Raw genomic sequence first — 19,025 nt, forward strand, 5'->3', positions numbered from 1 at the left:
AAGCAATCGCTAATGCAATGTGCTGTATCTAAAATGTACTAAAAATCACATTGTTCACCCATCTGTGCGAAATAAAGTGGCACTAAATATGTGTTTGTCAAGGCATCAGATCCTGTAGCGTCTCACTAATATACTTGCAACTCTCTCAAAGTCCCTTCGTCGAACTTAAGTTGATATAGTCTTTTGTTACATGCATCTGACAAAGATTTTTGCCTGTGGGCTGTAATTTTTGCGAAATTTTCATAGCACTCCACACTATTTAGAAGGAATCTGCCATTCTGCAAAGGAGTGTACGCTGTTTCGAAACTTCTTCACGGGTTAAAACTGTCTGTGATCTGGGACTCAAACCCGTAACCTTGGCTTTAGGAGGAACTGCTCTTGCAGACTGAGCATTTAACCTGGAAGCAATTCCCTGTGCTGTCACTACGATTTTTCTCCATATTATACTTTCTTCCCGGACTGTCTCTTCACGGCAGTGTGCAGTAGAGCTTCTGCGATGTTTGTAAGGTAGCAGAGACTTACCGACGCGTGTAAGACTCTGTGGAAGAACCGTGAGTCGCCTTGGATTGATCGCTCAGTAAGTGTACTGCTCGTCAAAGCAAGGTTTCACCTTCATGTATGGTCCGACACAAAGATTCAAAGGGCTAGCAAGTTTTACTCCGCATTGCGATTCGAAACTTCTTGGCCAAACCTTTGTTCTCTTTTTAAAACTTTATTTAAATTGTTTCATTACGGTCCACACAGCTTGATGTCCAACACATTCCAATGAAGTAAGGAAGCATTCTTTGACAAGTTGTCGTGTTTTACATGTAGTGCGGGTTACTCCATGTGCATCTGACAAGGGAACTGTGCAATCCGATACATCGAAACCAACCCTGCAATTTCTTATCCGTGGAGAATACGAAAGAAATGAACAGTCAAAGTTTCAGCTGCTGTACACTGATGTCTTTTTAATTATTATTGTTGAAGTTAATATTTTTCTCGAGTGAAGAACCGCCTGCTCAGCGGTTTGTACAATCCTTCCAGAACAGCGTGCCATCGGCCGTGACAAGAAAGTGCAGTGCCACATACTGCTAATACCTGGAGTGCCACAAGCGAATTTCGAGCACCAACATTCAAAAAATATCACGTGTCACTAACGTTTTGAATACAAGGCAGCAGTAAGTGATTCCTTTTACAAAGGCGACTTGCAGAGGATAAGGAATCAAAGCATTGTTTGATGTTACCACAGACGAGTTACATCTATCTTGGGGATTTTGCATTCTTTTAAATCTGGCCTGCTTTTTTCGCTGCCTCTGCAACAGCAATATGACCCGTTTTGAGTGCCATGTGCTATCAGTACCATCACGTATTATTTTATGTAGTGTATATTTCTCAACTGCTATCGATACTATCTCTCTGAAATAATTCCACAACTTTTCTGCGCTTTCATGATCAGATTGTAAGGAGTAAAGACTGTCTCTTAAAAAGACGTTAAGAGCATTTTTATCAGCTTTTTCCAACATATATGTTTTGGATTTCTTTTTGACGGTTGTTGGAGTTACAGTATTCATTCTAGCAGCTACTGCTTTGTGATCGCTAATCCCTGTATTCGTCATGACATGCACTATTTATCCAGAATTATATGTTGCTAAGAGGTCAAGTATGCTTTCGCAACCATTTAGACTTCGAGTGGGCTCATGAACTAAATGTTCAAAACAATTTTCTGAGAAATCATTCGGTACAATTTAGGATGACGTTTTGTACTTGCTGCCGGCTTTAAACTTACTATTTTTCCAGTATATCGATGGTAGATTAAAGTCTCTACCGACTATAATTGTATGAGTGGGGTATCTATTTGAAATGAGACACAAGTTTTCTTTGATGTGTTCAGCAACTATATCTTCTGAGTCGAGGGGTCGGTAAAACGACACAATTAATAGTTTAGTCCGATTGTCAAGTATAGACTCTACCCTTACTATTTTCGCAGCCACTAGGCCTATTTACTTCAATTTCACTACAAGGCAAGCTACTTCTGACAGCAATAAATACACCACCACTAATTATTATTTAATCCATCCTTTCTGAACATTGTCGGATAGTTAGAAAATAGTTCTGCTGGGCTTATTTCTGGCCTTAGCCAGCTTTCCGTACCTGTAGCTATTTGAGCTCCGGAACTTTCTGTTAGGGCTTGGAGCTCTGGTTCTTTCCCGACACAACTACGACAATTTACAACTACAACACCGATAGCTTCTACAACTTTTCATTTGGTGTACTCTTCCGTATAAAAAATTTCAGGGCATGATATTTCAACCTGTCGGTTTGGACCATTCCCTCGTCAGTCGAGACTTCGGCTCATTGCGATATACGCTTTTGAGCAGCAAATATAGGTTTCAGATAAGTGGTTGAATTTTAAAGGGCTTCATTTTAATATCTATGAGACAACAAACACAGTAATCGAAACAGCCATCAAATCCTAATACTGACAACAGAGTTATTCTTATAATTCCAGCCAGGAGAGATAAGTGGTGCTAATATTAAATGGCGTTCTCAACTCGCACGAATCTTGATTTCAAATAAGCAAAGTTTTATAATTCCTTTCGTTGTGAAACTAACACTGTAACAGATCTTGATGTTTTGCCAGTTTATTGTTCAGAGTAGTGCACTACGATATTAACTTCAAAGTAGTAGCGGCAACATGCCAAATACACTACTGGCCATTAAAATTGCTACACCAAGATGAAATGCAGATGATAAACGGCTATTTACTGGACAAATATATTATACAAGAACTGACATGTGATCAAATTTTCACACATTTTGGGTGCATAGGTCCTGAGAAATCAGTACCCAGAACAACCGTCTCTGGCCGTAATAACGGCCTTGATACGCCTGGGCATTGATTCAAACAGAGCTTGGATGGCGTGTACAGGAACAGCTGCCCTTGCAGCTTCAACACGATACCACAGTTATCAAGAGTAGTGACTGGCGTATTGTGACGAGCCAGTTGCTTGGCCACCATTGACCAGACGTTTTCAATTTGTGAGTGATATGGAGAATGTCCTGGACGGGGCAGCAGTCGAACATTTCCTGTATCCAGAAATGTCCATACAGGACCTGCAACATCCGGTCGTGTATTGTCTTGCTGAAATGTAGGGTTTCGCAGGGATCGAATGAAGGACAGAGCCGAGGGTCTTAACACATCTGAAATGTAACGTCCACTGTTCAAAGTGCCGTCAATGCGAACAAGAGGTGACCGAGACATGTAACCAGTGGCACCCCATACCGTTACACAATATAATACGCCAGTAAGGCGATGAAGAATACACGCTTTCAATGTGCGTTCACCGCGATGTCGCCAAACACGGATGCGACCATCATGATGCTGTAAACAGAACCTGCATTCATCTGAAAAATTGACGTTTTGCCATTCGTGCACCCAGGTTCGTCGTTGTGTACACCATCGCAGGCACTCCTGTCTGTGATGCAGCGTCAAGGGTAACCGCAGCAATGGTCTCCGAGCTGATAGTCCATGCTGCTGCAAACGTCCTCGAACTGTTCGTGCAATTGGTTGTTGTCTTGCAAACGTCCCCATCTGTTGACTCAGGGATCGAGACGTGGCTGCACGATCCGTTACAGCCATGCGGATAAGATGCCTGTCATCTGCTGGTGATACGATGCCGTTGGGATCCAGCACGGCGTTCCGTATTACCCTTCTGAACCCACAGATTCCATATTCTGCTAACAGTCATTGGATCTCGACCAACGCGAGCAGCAATGTCGCTATACGATAAACCGCAATCGCGATAGGCTACAATCCGACCTTTATCAAAGTCGGTAACGTGATGGTACGCATTTCTCCTCCTTACACGATGCATCACAACAACGTTTCACCAGCCAACGCCGGGCAACTGCTGATGTGTATGAGAAATCGGTTGCAAACTTTCCTCATGTCAGCACGTTGTAGGTGTCGCCACCGGCGCCAACCTTGTATGAATGCTCTGAAAAGCTAATCATTTGCATATCACAGCATCTTGAATGAGATTTTCACTTTGCAGCGGAGTGTGCGCTGATATGATATTTCCTGGCAGATTAAAACTATCTGCCGGACCGAGACTTGAACTCGGGACCTTTGCCTTTCGCGGGCAAGTGCTCTACCAACTGAGCTACCCAAGCACGACTCACGCCCTGTCCTCACAGCTTTACTTCTGCCAGTACCTCGTCTCCAACCTTCCAAACTTAACAGAAGCTCTCCTGCGATCCTTGCAGAACTAGCACTCCTGAAAGAAAGGATATTGCGGAGACATGGCTTAGCCACAGCCGGGGGGATGTTTCCAGAATGGTAGAGCACTTGCCCGCGAAAGGCAAAGGTCTCGAGTTCGAGTCTCGGTCCGGCACACAGTTTTAATCTGCCAGGAAGTTTCACAGCATCTTCTTACTGTTGGTTAAATTTCGCGTCTGTAGCACGTCACTTTCGTGGTGTAGCAATTTTAATGGCCAGTAGTGTAATAACAACTCCAACTGCAAATGTTCAGATTAAGACCAGACCTATTCATCTACCAAAAATACTGCAAGTTCAGACCTTTATCTCCAACTTGTTCTCCACCGCCAGTCAACTCAAATATAATATTACAAGGCCGACACTGGCTAAGATGGGAAAAGTAGTTACTAGTGGAGCTCGTACTAAATCATTTAAATATTATAAGTCCAACGCTGGTCCCTCTGGTAGAAACAGTGACATCTCGCGGCTCACAGCAATGGCGAAGGATTTGCCATAAGACGAGTTCTTGACAGCGAGGTCGAGCCCAACACGCCCAATACGACCCCCCCCCCCCCCCCACCTCACCCGTCAGATCAGATACTTCACACTCTTAGTGGTCTGTCTTTATAAGTTCCGATGTACAGACGCATCTGGCTGTTACCTCGCCGCATTCATCTCAGTGTCACGTCAAACGCTGGTAGCATTCGGCCTTCATCCTACTTGGATATTCATCGTTCCTTCCTGAATTCTTCACCTCTTATAATCAGAATACCTTATCAAATTAGTAACTGCCTTAGGTTTACAGTACATTTCCGGCTACTGCAAGTACTGCCAATGAAAGGGAAATTATTTATCAGCTTCGGAAAAGATGAATGTTCAGTTCCTCTTAATTCGGATCTCGAATCACTCCTCAGTCAAACAGTTTCTATTTCAGTGTCTATGAAAATGTTTAGAAACACAAATTTAAAACGCTAATGAAGGGTACAGAAATATGATTAGGACTGGAAAGAAAACAATCTCCTTACCATATCTTCTCTCTGAAATCAACGTTTCTCGATTTTACGAAAGAATGTGATTTATTGCGGAATCAATTGCCATTACCTAGGAGAAATGCATAATGCAGAATATCATATTGTAGTTACCGAAGATTGACGAGTGGCAACTTTCGACTTAAAAAAATTGATGGTTAATAAACACATCAAATCCTGTAGTCCTAGACATAAATACTGTCTGTCGGCCGGCCGCTCCAGAAACGAAGCCCGAGTCGTCAACTTAAGGTGGCAATAAAACTGGTCACCTTCACACCTCTTAAGTCTGGCAATCTGCACGATCTGGTAACACTGTAGGAGGTGGAAATGTCTGGAGAATGTGGTGCCTTCCACTCCAGCTCTACAGCACTGTATCTGTTCTAGTGGCCTAGTGTTAAATGTTATGCAGTGTAGATGTGAAGGAGGTAGATCGATTCCAATCATTTCTTTTGTTTTCTTAATCGCATTTCGGCTGACAGCTAAAGATACCAGTCTGTTGAGATCTAAAGATAATTTCGTTCCTAATCCTCTAGTAAAAGCAAAATTTTCCGGGAAGGAGTTCGGGGCTGAGTCAAGTTCAGAACAGGTTATGCTCTTGAGATCTCTCCCTACAGCGGCCATGGCTCGATGCCAGCCGCCGTATGACCAAGTGATCGCGACACGACGCGCTTCGGCAGGTTCTGCTCTCTCACTCTCAGCGTAATATTGTTTGTTATTGAAGTTTGATTTTTCGAGCGATGTAACTTTCGTAAAGTTGATAAACACCGTGCAGTGACACAAGATGTTTGCGTTGTTGAAAGTGAATTTATAATATGTCATTTTCTTATTTGAGGTTCTAGCATTTTCCGACCAATTACATATTTGATTTAGCTACCTCAGTCTTATGGAAGTTGTTTAAGCGTCATAAAATATAATCGCAAGTGGAGAAACGTAAAATTTTCGGCTTATTGTTGGCTTTGGTTGTAATGGGGGGAGTGGGGGGGGGGGGTGGGGGCAGCGGTGCAAGTGCGGAAGCAGTTTGTATCGTGTAGGTAGCGAGTATTGTCAGATAAATAGCGGAAGCTTCTTGGTTCAAGCAAGATCGTTCTGGCATTTGTGATTCTACACATTAAGAAAGTCTGCATAACTGACATCTGTCATGAACTAGGGCATACGCATTCAGTAAGGTAAGTGTAGAGTTTCGGTGTTGGAGTACTACGTGTTCTTATTCAAAGCAACGCAAATCAAATGTGTAACTATTACTACATTTTCGCTTGAACATCATCCGTTCAATTATTGAGGATTCTTAAGCAATAGTCTTCCTTGTTACATGTTCTGATGCTTTCGGGTTAATTTCTTATAAAGAAATAGATACATGAGCCATGGGAAAAGACATTTTCCATAGCAAAGGGCAGTGTCAACAAATAATGAGTACCATGAAGTGCCACAAAAAGGATGTCTTCCAGTATGAATTCCACCGGAGGACTGTTTCCATAGCAACTGGCATTTTGCGAAGTACTAAGACACTTTTCAGTCACAAAATAACATGAATGACCAACAAAACTGCATCAGTTATCATCGCTTTACAATAATGCGCTGTGCTGACTTCACGAACAAAGCTATCCAGAAGCTCGACAGTGAAGTCATAAATTGCACACTTTCTCACCTAGTCTTGCACCATGAGATGTTTACTTTTCCCGTTCCTTATTGAACAACTGTCGTGAAACTTTCGGCCTGGGCAAAAATGCACTTTAAACCAGGCTTGACGACACCCTTAACTCTGTCTGAACAGTGCTTATGTGATGTCCTGTGTTGCACTCAAATACTATGGAAATTTGGCAACTGTAATAGACCCATGAAGAAGCCCAGTTAAGAATTTATTCAGGGACACTGTTTCATAAACAAAAATATTTATTCACAAACACCAAAAATTATGACGGCAGAAGTAGGTAAAGGTGTTACGTGTGTGTGCTGCGTATGCTTTTCTCCCTTGCATCTTGGGATAAATGAGGTAGCGATACATTTGATGCATACGCTTTGTGATGTTTTTCTAATTGATTTTAGATCTGGCTGACCGATGCCCTGTCATAGAACGGGCAAAGAAACTGGCCTCTACTGAGACTGGATAAATAAATCGCAACATAAAAGACCAGATTAGCTATAATTTCCGCATGGCATGTGCTCCTTTTCCAGAAAAGCATAGATCATTTGCGTTGAAAAGCTTTTCAAATTGCATTACGCTTAAGACAGACTGAAACCGAAAAATAATGGGTTTGCCACAGATGATGGTGCAAATTTTCTAAGCAGTGCTTTACAGTCGGCGCAGAGTATTTTTATTGTAGTACCTGATATTTTTATACAAACAGCACCTCTATGCTACCATAGCATTGGTATGAGAACATTCATGGTATAATGCGACGACAGACAGTTATAGTATTTGCAAACACTATCCATACGTTGCTGATTCATGGTGACAAACTACTACTACTACTACTACTACTACTACCACTAATACCTTATTTTAACAATGGCCATTACTTAGCCATTTTAAAACACAAAACTTAATTTCTTCCTGTCAAAGAATTTCCCAAGTGTGTGTGAACAAGATCAACACCTACGTGCAACTCTAATCTATTAAATGCTGAATCATTGCATTTTTCTTTCGCAGCAGACTATCACTTCGTTGTGTGGGAAATAAATAAATGTTTCAGTCTACCATACCATCGTTCACAGCCATTTCTGCCCTCACACACACGCTCACTGTGAGTATTTCGTAAGTTATGACAATGGACACTGATATATACCACCGTCACCAGCTTCTTGTCAGCTTTTCTGACTACATATTTTTGTACTGCTTAGAGATGAATACTAAGTATAAACTTGAATATTCTGTGTGACGAACATCCAATGTTTCCAATCCTCCCGCTCGACCATTCAACAAATAATGAAAGTAAGCGTTAGAATGTCTTCTATGTACTAACAAATAATAATACAGTTTAATTAGTAAATTTAGGCACACCCTAATGGCTACGAAAGACTGTTTTTCCATCTAGACAGTACTGCAGTGTGAGTTCCAATGTTTGTTAGGATTGTGTTTCTTAGGTTCGATCTGGTAGTTTTAAATTGTGTTATAGGAGGAGAAAAGATACCTGATTTTAAATACATTCCTTCAGCGAGATTTGAATCTACGCCTACAGTTGCAGAAGCGCGCAGCTAGTGAGGTACCGATATTGTGAACATTCTCTCATTTGTATTGTACTTGCTGAGGCAGACAGAGACAATTTTCTCGCAAATCACAATATGACATAAATTATAATTTACTCATAAAATAGCCTTCTTGTAGTTAAAGAATTGTTACTTTTGGTACTAGACCAGAATTATTCAAGGTATATTTTCAAAATTGAAAATCAAATACCTAGTGAGCTGAGTACGATAATTAGGCTCCAGACCGCGATGTCCGTCGACTATCACTGAGTTGCAAAACCTTTCCCAGATGCCTCGCTGTATATACTGGGTGTCTCTCCTATGGATCGTCAGGCGCATTTTCTCCGGTGATTCAGCAAGGATTTGCCAATTCAGCTTTTCAGTGTGCAGCTAGAGTCTCCCAAAACTAGTACTGCTCATCATGTCTTTCGCACGACGCCCAGCGTCGTCGGCAGGCGAATGTGTTTCCCATAACAAACAAAATTATTTTTAAAGGGGAATTATACGGCCCAAAATTACTGTTGTGCACTTTTCGTTTCTTCGACATATATTAAAAGGAGGAGTAAAACTGGAAGAAAAATCGGTACTCCTGCGATGACTGAGCAGCACTTCCGCTTGGCGATTACAGTCAGTGCTCACCAGGCCCGTGCACACTGCTGGAGTTCTGGTTATCCTTTATGTGAGTGTATGGTGTCTGTTATTTCGGACATGTCCGAAAGACCAAACACGCAGAATCCACTGCAGTTATACATTACATGTAATCTGAAGGCGGACAGTGGAAGAAAGGGAAGGGGAGGGGTCACTGCTGTGACCGCACTGGGGCATTGCGCGGAATCGGCGGTGGCGAGTTAAAATGCGTACCGGGCCGGGATTCAAACCCGGGATCTCCTGCTTACTATGCAAGTGCGGTAGCCACTGCGCCATCCGAGACACAGTGTTATCTCAACTGCACGGACCATCTCGCCTCGCCTAACGGTCGCTCCACGTTCCCATCCAGTGCCACCTATCCGCAGTCCCTGTCCATGTTCTCCACGTAGCAGTGTGGATCCACAGTCAGGAGAGCCAAGATAGTCCATGCAGTTACGAATCGCTGTGTCCCGGACGGCTCAGTGGTCAGTCTGCTTTCGGCCGCTGAGCGGCGAGGACGTCTTGTTTACGTCCCGTCCGCAGAGTCGCGGTCCCGTCCGCAGATTCGCGAGCGCGCGTAGTTTGTTTACTTCCTCGCCGCAACTAATACTCGCGTCCGTGAACACTGAGTCGCCATGGCTCATTCGTACAGAAAAGCTACCATCAAGATCAGCTTCCAGCCCGACTACGCACGACCACGAGCCTTTGAAGTCGAACGATTCATCCGTGACGAAGTTCAAATACCAACACAGCACATCATCAGTATCCACCTATCCATCACAAGTAGCGTCGTTTACGTCAAGATGGTCGATGACGAGTTATGTCACGCAGTTGTGAACAGATGCGGGAACACTCTCAAGTTCAAACACTCCGATGGTCACATCGGAGAGGTTACTGTTGACCATGCTGGACTAGGATTACGCGCAGCCCGCATCTCGTGGTTGTGCGGTAGCGTTCTCGCTCCCCACGCCCGGGTTCCCGGGTTCGATTCCCGGCGGAGTCAGGGATTTTCTCTGCCTCGTGATGGCTGGGTGTTGTGTGATGTCCTTAGGTTAGTTAGGTTTAAGGAGTTCTAAGTTCTAGGGGACTGATGACCTAAGATGTTAAGTCCCACAGTGCTCAGAGCCATTTGAACCATTTTTGATTACGCACACAAAGAGTCTTCGAACTCCCTTTCGAAGTACCACCGGATGCCGTTACCTCAGCTTTCCGCCCTTATGGGACGGTAATTAGCCACCTGGCCGAAAAATGGAACACCTTCGAGACGTACCAAGTCCTCAACGGCGTCCGACAAGTGAAAATTGAATTAAAGAAACATGTACCGTCCTGCTTAGTCATAGGTGGCTGTCGAGCAATAATAATGTACGACGACCAACCTCGTACTTGTTCTGGTTGCGGCCAGGAGGGTCATGTGCGCTCGGCGTGTATTCAACGTCGGGTTACACAACTTCCATTGCATGACACGACACCACCTCCTACGCTCACGGCCCTCCCCCTCAATTACGCAGAGGTGACACGATCGACCATCATGACAGACGACAACCCCCCCGGAAGACAGGAAGCAATAGAATGTGCACCTGTCGCCGGTCCTGGATTGACCAACACCATTACGGTGTCTGCAGGGGTTGAAGAACGCCGCCCATCGACTCCACATGAAGATTCGGACGAGAGAATGGAACTCGACGCTAGGGTTGTACCGACCTCTGCCTTTCTCCCTGAGGGGGATGCTATACGGGAACCACAAACTCTTTCGGACACAGAAACCCACGTCCGCAAACAAAGTTCACCGAGAAAACATAAAAAGCGACGTCGCACACCCTCAGACGATTGCCTCCAGCAGACGTCTTCTCCAGTTGACGACCGGACGGCCGACGAAACGCCGAGGAAAATGGATGACACGAGATCGCCCTCACCTGTCACTTTGTCTGATTTTGACAAACCCGATGCAGCTCTCTCGGACAAACGGATGGCCAGCGCAGCGCCCGCCGTTGGTACACAACCGGAAACAACTGCGGTTTCACCCTTAGTCACTCATCCCACAAGTGTTCTACCGCAGCCACCGTTAACGTACGGACATTGGGCGGATGACATTGAAGACGATTCTACGGCCGCTGTGGTGGATGAGAAGAGGGGTCTCTCCTCCCACACCTCGTCCCCTCCCGAGTAGCAACAGATGACGGCGCGGACGCGGCCAGCAGACCACAGGCCCCACCTTTTACGGCGACACTGACGGCAGCCCCCACCGCAGGAGATGATATACAGACCTATGGCTTAACGACCATCAACATTAACACCATTCGGACACGTACGAAGTTGTCGCTGCTCCAAGACAGGCTCAATGCAGCAGACGTTGCCATTGTCTTTCTCCAAGAAGTCTTCGTCGCCGATTTTCCGTGTATGTATGGTTATACGGCTCATGTGTCCCACGCCTCGCCAACTAACAGTGGAGTCGCCATTCTCCTCAGAGAGGGCCTCGAGGCGGACGAAGTCCGATACTTCCCCGACGCTAGAGGAATGGCCGTAACGGTGCAAGGCGTCCGGCTTATCAATGTGTACGCCCCTTCCGGAACGAATCGGCGTCGTGACCGATCCCTCTTCTTCGCAGAAGGAATAGCACCCCTTTTTCAGGGCAGGCACGATGACTTGATATTAGGGGGCGATTTCAATTGCACCCAAGCACCTAAAGATCAGCTGCCACGCCATTCACCGTGCCCTGAACTTGGGACACTCATCGGCGATCTCCAGCTGGTAGATACATGGGAACATGTCCGAGGAAATAGACCGGTATACACCCATTTCACGAGTCACTCGTCTAGTCGCATCGACAGGATTTACGTCTCCCGTTCTCTTGCGGCAACGGTTAGTGACGCCGAGGTGTGGCCAGTAGCCTTTTCTGATCACGAGGCCTATATATGTGCCGTCACCCTTCGTCGCCAACGGGTGTGGCGCAGCCGACATACCTGGAAATTAAACCTTGCTCATCTCGTTTCTCCGGATTGTCGACGCGCCATCGAAGACACGTGGAGTTTGTGCTTCCGCCGCCTCCCAACGTATCCTACGTCGATTAGTTGGTGGTTAACCTGCGCCAAGCAGGCCCTACGGCGAACCTTTATTACGTATGGTCGTGAGACTGCTGCTTGGATGAGGCAGACCCTTGATTTTTATTTCACCGTCCTTCGCGAATGCGCCTCCTTGCCACCCACACTGGAACGACAGCTGACAGTTCAGCGTGCGAAAGCGCAGATCTTAGCCCATATGCGCCGACACCTCGAAGGGACGATCGTCCGAGCGCGGACACAAGACAGACTCGCAACGGAACGACCCACCATGTACCACGTCATCCGAGAACGTACACTGCGAAGACGGGCGCTGATACATGCCATCACCACTGAGGACGGCCTTCATCACACCACACAACGCGATATTTCTGCAGCCTTCTTCGACCATTACGCACGACATTATTCTGCTCAATGTTCCGACCCGATGACGGTGACAGCAGTCTCACAACTGGTTTACGGCATTGTCCCACAGGATTTACAAACTGAATTATTGAACGACATTACGGAAGACGAAGTTATCGACGCCATCGGTAAAGGAGCTGCGAATAAGTCTCCTGGCCCCGACGGGCTCCCTGTGGAGTTTTATAGAACTTTCCAGTATTTACTGGCTCCCAAGTTAACAGATATCTGTTGGGAGCTTATGTCCCCCGCGGTGCCGCTCCCTGCGACCTTCGTAGAAGGAATCATTATACCGGTTCACAAGCCTAAAGGTGGGGCCCGAATACAAGATTACCGCCCGCTAACACTCGTCAACTGCGACATGAAGATATTCACCAGACTATTAGCAAACTGTCTACGACCGACCCTACCTTACGTCATCTCGCCAGATCAGACTTCCCTAGGGGGTATCAACAACATCCACACAGCACTGTGTCGATACCGTGACTTAATAGCCCTAGCCAGGGCACGTCGCATCCCGGGAGCGCTGGCATCACTAGATTTTAGCCAAGCTTTTGATCGAGTGGATCACGCGTACCTAACGTCCGTTCTCCAGCACATGCAGTACCCACAGCAATTCACAGACGTCGTGATGCGCCTCCTCCGAGGGGCGACTTCCAAAGTGCTCGTTAACGGGCGTCTCTCGCAATGCCTCCCGATTTTCCGCTCCGTGCGTCAAGGCTGTTCCTTGTCGACGTTACTATATGCTCTGGCACTGGAACCGCTCCTCTGTGGTCTCCGTCAACGCCTCACCGGTCTTACCCTACGTGACGTCACATTTCGCTGTACAGCATATGCAGACGACCTGGTTCTCGTGTTCCGCAATCGCGACGATGTCAACAGAGCACTAGAATGGATTACCACGTACGGTGTGGCTTGCGGCAGCTGTCTCAACGTCGCCAAATCGGTCGCCATGGCCATAGGAGACGGGTTGACCCCAGCGTGTGTCGAACCCCTACAGCTTCGTGGCACTATCAAATGCCTCGGAATAGAGTTTCACGACGACATACGGCGCACCGCGGCTCTTAACTACCGCCGCTTATTACAACAAATTCGGGTCCAGATCCTCAACCTTCGTCTGCGGACCCTCGACATTCTCCAAAGGACACAATTAGTCAATGTTTACCTCGCATCGCGCCTTCCACACATAGCGCGTGTTCTCCCAATACCGTTACTGATGGCTCGACGTCTATTAGCGGCATTCGAAGCCTACGTCAGTACAGGCATGCTCTTCAAAGTCAGTTATGAGTCACTGACCCTTTCCCTAGAAAGGGGAGGTCTTGGTCTAGTCCATGTCCACGACAGAGCTGTGGCCCTGTATGTCAGCTCATACATCAAGCTGTGGCGCCACCACCCGGAAAGTTTGACAGGTTTGCTGTTGGAGTCCTTAGCTCCGCCCTCCCTTATGCCCCCACTGACGACGCAAGACATACCCCCACCCTTCTACTACTACTTCGGGAACTTTTACATTGAACACAGCTATGTCCGTATCGCAGTACCACCGACGAAACAGGCGTCGGCGCGGGATATATATCATGTCCTACAGCAGAGGCGCCCACCAAACATCGTGGAGACCAAAAGCCCTCAGGTTAATTGGAAGGTGGTGTGGAAGACGATTCACGCGGTTCCACTGGACACAGCCATCAATCCACATGGTACATCACAGTCAATGGTAAACAGATCACCCGATCACGCCTCCACAAGATGAACATGGCGGAATCGCCTCTCTGCGTAGACTGCGGGATACCAGACACTGACAAACACCGTCTCACATGTGGCGCGGCAGAAGACATATGGCGCTTGGTGCAACAAATTTTGTCGTATTTTCTACGAGTGACTCCGGAACACATTACACCTCGGTTTCTACTGTTTCCGGATCAACAGTATTTCCCGCGCGCCAAGACCAACGCTGTCACGTGGATCCGCGCGCATGAGGTACACTACTTATTTCACGATGGACCTAAAGATGTATTAGACTTTTGGAACTACCTACAAGAACGTCATTGCAAGATCGTACAGAACCCAAAATACAGAAGTATTTTTCTAATTACTTAGAGAGTGCTTTACGCGACCCTCCACGCAGCTGGATCATCCACAGGTAGGAGAAGATACGCATTGAGTGAGCTGACATGACTAAGTTCGATTCTCGGTGGAACAACATGATATACGTGAAGACGTACCTGGATGATGAAGCGTAAGGAGAGTAGCGACACACCCTTCTGCATCCTGTATGAAGCACGTTTTTTTTTTTTTCGTTTTCCCCATATACATTACCTCGGTGTAGGAACGTGCCGAGATATTGTTTTCTTTTTCTCAGAGCACGATGCGGTGCTAGACACATTTATTTTTGTTGTGGTATAAAGCAAAAAAACATTAAGAACGTATTAAAAACAGTAAATTAAAATAAATAAATAAATCATAATTCCCACAAAAGATTTCCCTTTCCCATCCCGGGACACTGCGACCAGGCCTCGGGTTACGACCCCTGATCGCTCTGCCTTCCCCGCCCTCCCCCACCTCCTAAAAAAAAAAAGGAAGTGTGGGACGCTTGTGACCATTAGCCATCTCAGATGCGTTAGCCGTTGCGACAGATATGCCACTGACAGCCTATCCCGGTCCGCAGTGACATTGTCTATATGCTGTGTGGGACACTTGCCTGTATGTAACTAGCGTTCTAGCGTGTGGAGCACGACTCCAGCGGTACAGGGCAGAAGCCACGGGCACTTACGGAGCGAATAGTTGAAGATTTTTCTTTGTTTTAAATAAAGCGCATTCATTTACTCTTTTTCCCCAGTGCCATAGCAAAAAAAAAAGGAAAAAAAAATTGCAAAAAAAAAGTAATCATCATGCATAAAAAAAAGTGGTTACCGCTCCTGCCCAGTAAGCAGGAGATCCCGGGTTCGAATCCAAGTCCAGTACGCCTTTTCACTAGGCACCGCCGGTTCCACGCATTTTGCCAGTGCTGCTGATAGGAGTGACCTCTCCCATGTTCTCACATGTCTTCCTCTCTCTACCTTCTATTTACATATCCTTTATGTGTTACTGTCCCTGTCAATACGCATTCGACAAAAGGAATATCGCACTAGAGTGATTTGGAAAGCCTTTTGTTGTATAGGCATATGAAATTTCGTTTTGAAAAATCGTTTTGTTTATAATGGGGAACAAACCGGCGCTTTCCAGCCGCACTAATCGTCGCATACAGACGTGATAAGCAGCGTTTGATTGGCCTGATCTCAGCTACTCGTTGCTAAAAAGAAATTGCAAATGTTGCGATTCTGGTGAGACACCCTCTATATCTCATTTTGAGACAGTACAAGTGAATTATTAGTATTTGTCTTGCTATTTACGTAATAGGATTTCAACGGCATCCCTTCCCTATTCATTATTCTGTGGTGGCACTAAACCATGTCAAACTCACATGAATCAGTGTCCAGCGCCTATTGATTCAGATAAGTAATTGTCAGTGTACTTCAGAACAGCGAAAGTAGGAATTGCCTAGCCGTAGCTTGCAGGACCTGTGTAGTAATTGTAAGTTCAGTTGCTTAATGGACGATAATATTTGTTATTTAATTCAAAAAAATGGTTCAAATGGCTCTAAGCACTATGGGACTTAACAGCTATGGTCATCAGTCCCCTAGAACTTAGAACTACTTAAACCTAACTAACCTAAGGACAGCACACAACACCCAGCCATCACGAGGCAGAGAAAATCCCTGACCCCGCCGGGAATCGAACCCAGGAACCCGGGCGTGGGAAGCGAGAACGCTACCGCACGATCACGAGATGCGGGCTGTTATTTAATTAACTGCATAATTATTGTAATGAAAACAATGGAGTCGTCATTTTGTATGATTAGCAGCTCACGAACTGATGGCTACGTTCAGTAACTCAGATTGTTCTGAGTGTCACCAAATACAAGAGAAGCCATTTTTAAATTGATTTTGAGGTGTGTTTTGCAAACAGTGGTGCATGATATAATTGCAAAATCAGCAATGCTTAACCAGTGATATTATATGTAAAAACGTTAGTTTTGAAAAGATATGCATAACAAGGAGTTACACGTGCAAAAATAGTACAGGCATATGCCAGAGAAATTGTGAAGCTTGTTGTATTGAGTAGTATCATTTCTAGTAATTAGTTATTTCATGGAAAATCTTAGCTAGAATCTGTGTTCTTTGACTAAACTGTTTTGAAAAGATGTGCATAAGAAGGAGTTACACGTGCAAAAATAGTACAGGCATATGGTAGATAAATTTTGAAGCGTGTTGTATTGAGTAGCATCATTTATAGTAATTAGTTATTTATGGAAAATCGCAGTTACAATCTGTGTGCTTTGACTAAACTAGAGTATAAATGTTGCAGCTATACAGAGCCAATTTCACTTTTGTCTACCAGTATACCATTGTACAGGTGTGATGAAACCTTTATTGGAAATTTCTCATAAATTAACACAAGACTATTTGAGTATTTTTTTTTTTTTTTCATGTGAAGGAACTGTTGCAAAAAGCTGGGAGCTCTCCACGCTTTCATCAAACAATTTGTTTCTATTCATGTATTTCTACAGTTCATAAAGACTTTTTTTAGGACTTGGTAACCCAGAATTTTATAGGTAAATGAGGCTTATTTTCTTTTACTAACTAGCCATGATAACAGCCATTGCCTGGATATTCATTTTGGCAATTTTCTACTAGAAACCTAAACAAAAAATTAACTGCGATTGTAGTGAATTATCGAAAAAAAAGTTTATTTCCATATATTCGTGAAAACACCTGTGATTGACTGAGTGATTGAGTAACAGAGGGGTTACGGCACCAAACCTCGAGGTCATCAGTCTCGCGGTTCCAAAGTGAATCACATAAGAAAAAGGGTCTACTAAAAGTGGACGGATCAAGTCATGGGAGTCAAATTATAAAATAGTGGTCATTACACACACAGTAAAGGCATAAAAGGTAAGATCAAATCTAAAAATAGGAAAAAAGGGGGGCGATCATGGGGTCCCAGACCGAGAAGACTGTAAAAGAAGTCCCAACCATAATCAACCTGCCCCTGCTCCAAGACTAAAGTTGAACCTTATATCTGGAAATAAAAGCAATTTTCACGCAGGGAACTGAGGACCAGTTCAACCGTCCGGGGATCGTCTGCTAATATTAAATTTAAGGAATCGGAAAGACTGTACTTAACACGAAGAGCCGAAAGAAGGGGACATTCCACCAATATGTGAGATGTCATCAGTCTTGCTCCACAACCATATTGTGGGCGTGGGTCGTTACACAGGAGGAAACAGTGGGTGAGCCGGTTATGAACAATACGTAAGCGGCATAAAACAGTGGGCTCCTTCCGAGATGAGCGGACTAAAGAGCGCCAAACTGCAGTAGACTCCTTCATTGTGCGGAGTTTATAATTATGGGCAGTAGCGCTCCAGATAGAGTTCAACTTGTGAGAAAAGAGAGATTTGACGTAGATCCGAGTATCCGCAACAGGAACCATAAAAGGAAATGGGGTGTAAGTGTCAGCTAGTTCATTCCCTGGGATGCCCGCATGACTTGGGTCCCAGAGAAACGACTAAACAGGCGGCACGCGCAAGGACAGAGAGAAGGTCATAGATAGCAGAGACCAAAGGGTGACGAGACCATCATCAGTCGATAGCCTGCAGGCTCATGGAGTCTGAACAAATTAAAACTCTATGGAGGGAGACCTGAAAAGCAAAAAAGGAGGGCCCTGTGAATGATTAAAGGCTCTGCTGTGAACACACTACAGGATTCCCGCAACGATTCAGTGTAAAAGATGGTGGTCGCCTGGAACTCTGCAAAGATGGCACATACAAGACGCCGGAAAACCATAGGAGCCACTGAGACCTTGGGACCCAAGAATAGATCAGTCGTAATCCGGGTCTAGACACCATCCATGGGCTATGGCAGCAAAGACACTGGCTGCAGTCCAGTGAGGGGAGATGGAGATCCCGACAGAGGGAAGTGAGATGCATGCCAATCAACAATCCTACCAAAGGGCGGGCGTTAGGAGGGAGACATCCCTTACTGGCGAAGAGCACAGGATACACAGGATGGTCAGGACATTGCCGAATGGTGATTCTGTAAGAAACAAGGAGTTGGCTCCATCGGAGGTGTAAAGAGGGAACTCCCGCTTCTTTGAGATCAACAGGACTAGTGCGAAATGTACCAATAGCCAGACGCACCCCACAGTGATGGACGGAATCAAGGTGTTTCAGAGTTGAAGGAGCCGCTGAGCTACAAACCTGACTACCATAGTCTAGTCTGGAAGAAGAACAGAGCACGGTAAAGAGCGAGAAGAGTGGAACGGTCTGCACTGCAAGATGTGTAGGCCAGGAGGCGGAGAGCATTAAGCTTCTGCATACATGTAGCCTATAGGTGGCGAATGTGGGACAGCCATGTCAGCTTGTTATCAAAAAGAAGGTCCAAGAAAGTGGACTGT

At 45.4% G+C, this 19,025-nt stretch overlaps 1 non-coding gene across 1 annotated transcript; it reads right to left on the reverse strand.

Moving 5' to 3' along the window:
* Nucleotides 1-4,081: 4,081 nt before the first annotated feature.
* On the reverse strand, nucleotides 4,082-4,156 carry Trnas-cga (transfer RNA serine (anticodon CGA)). The gene has a single exon. It is a non-coding gene; the product is annotated as a tRNA-Ser (tRNA).
* Between the last annotated feature and the right edge of the window lie 14,869 nt (nucleotides 4,157-19,025).

Source organism: Schistocerca serialis, chromosome 1, assembly GCF_023864345.2.
Source record: "Schistocerca serialis cubense isolate TAMUIC-IGC-003099 chromosome 1, iqSchSeri2.2, whole genome shotgun sequence".
Taxonomy (NCBI): Eukaryota; Metazoa; Arthropoda; class Insecta; order Orthoptera; family Acrididae; genus Schistocerca; species Schistocerca serialis.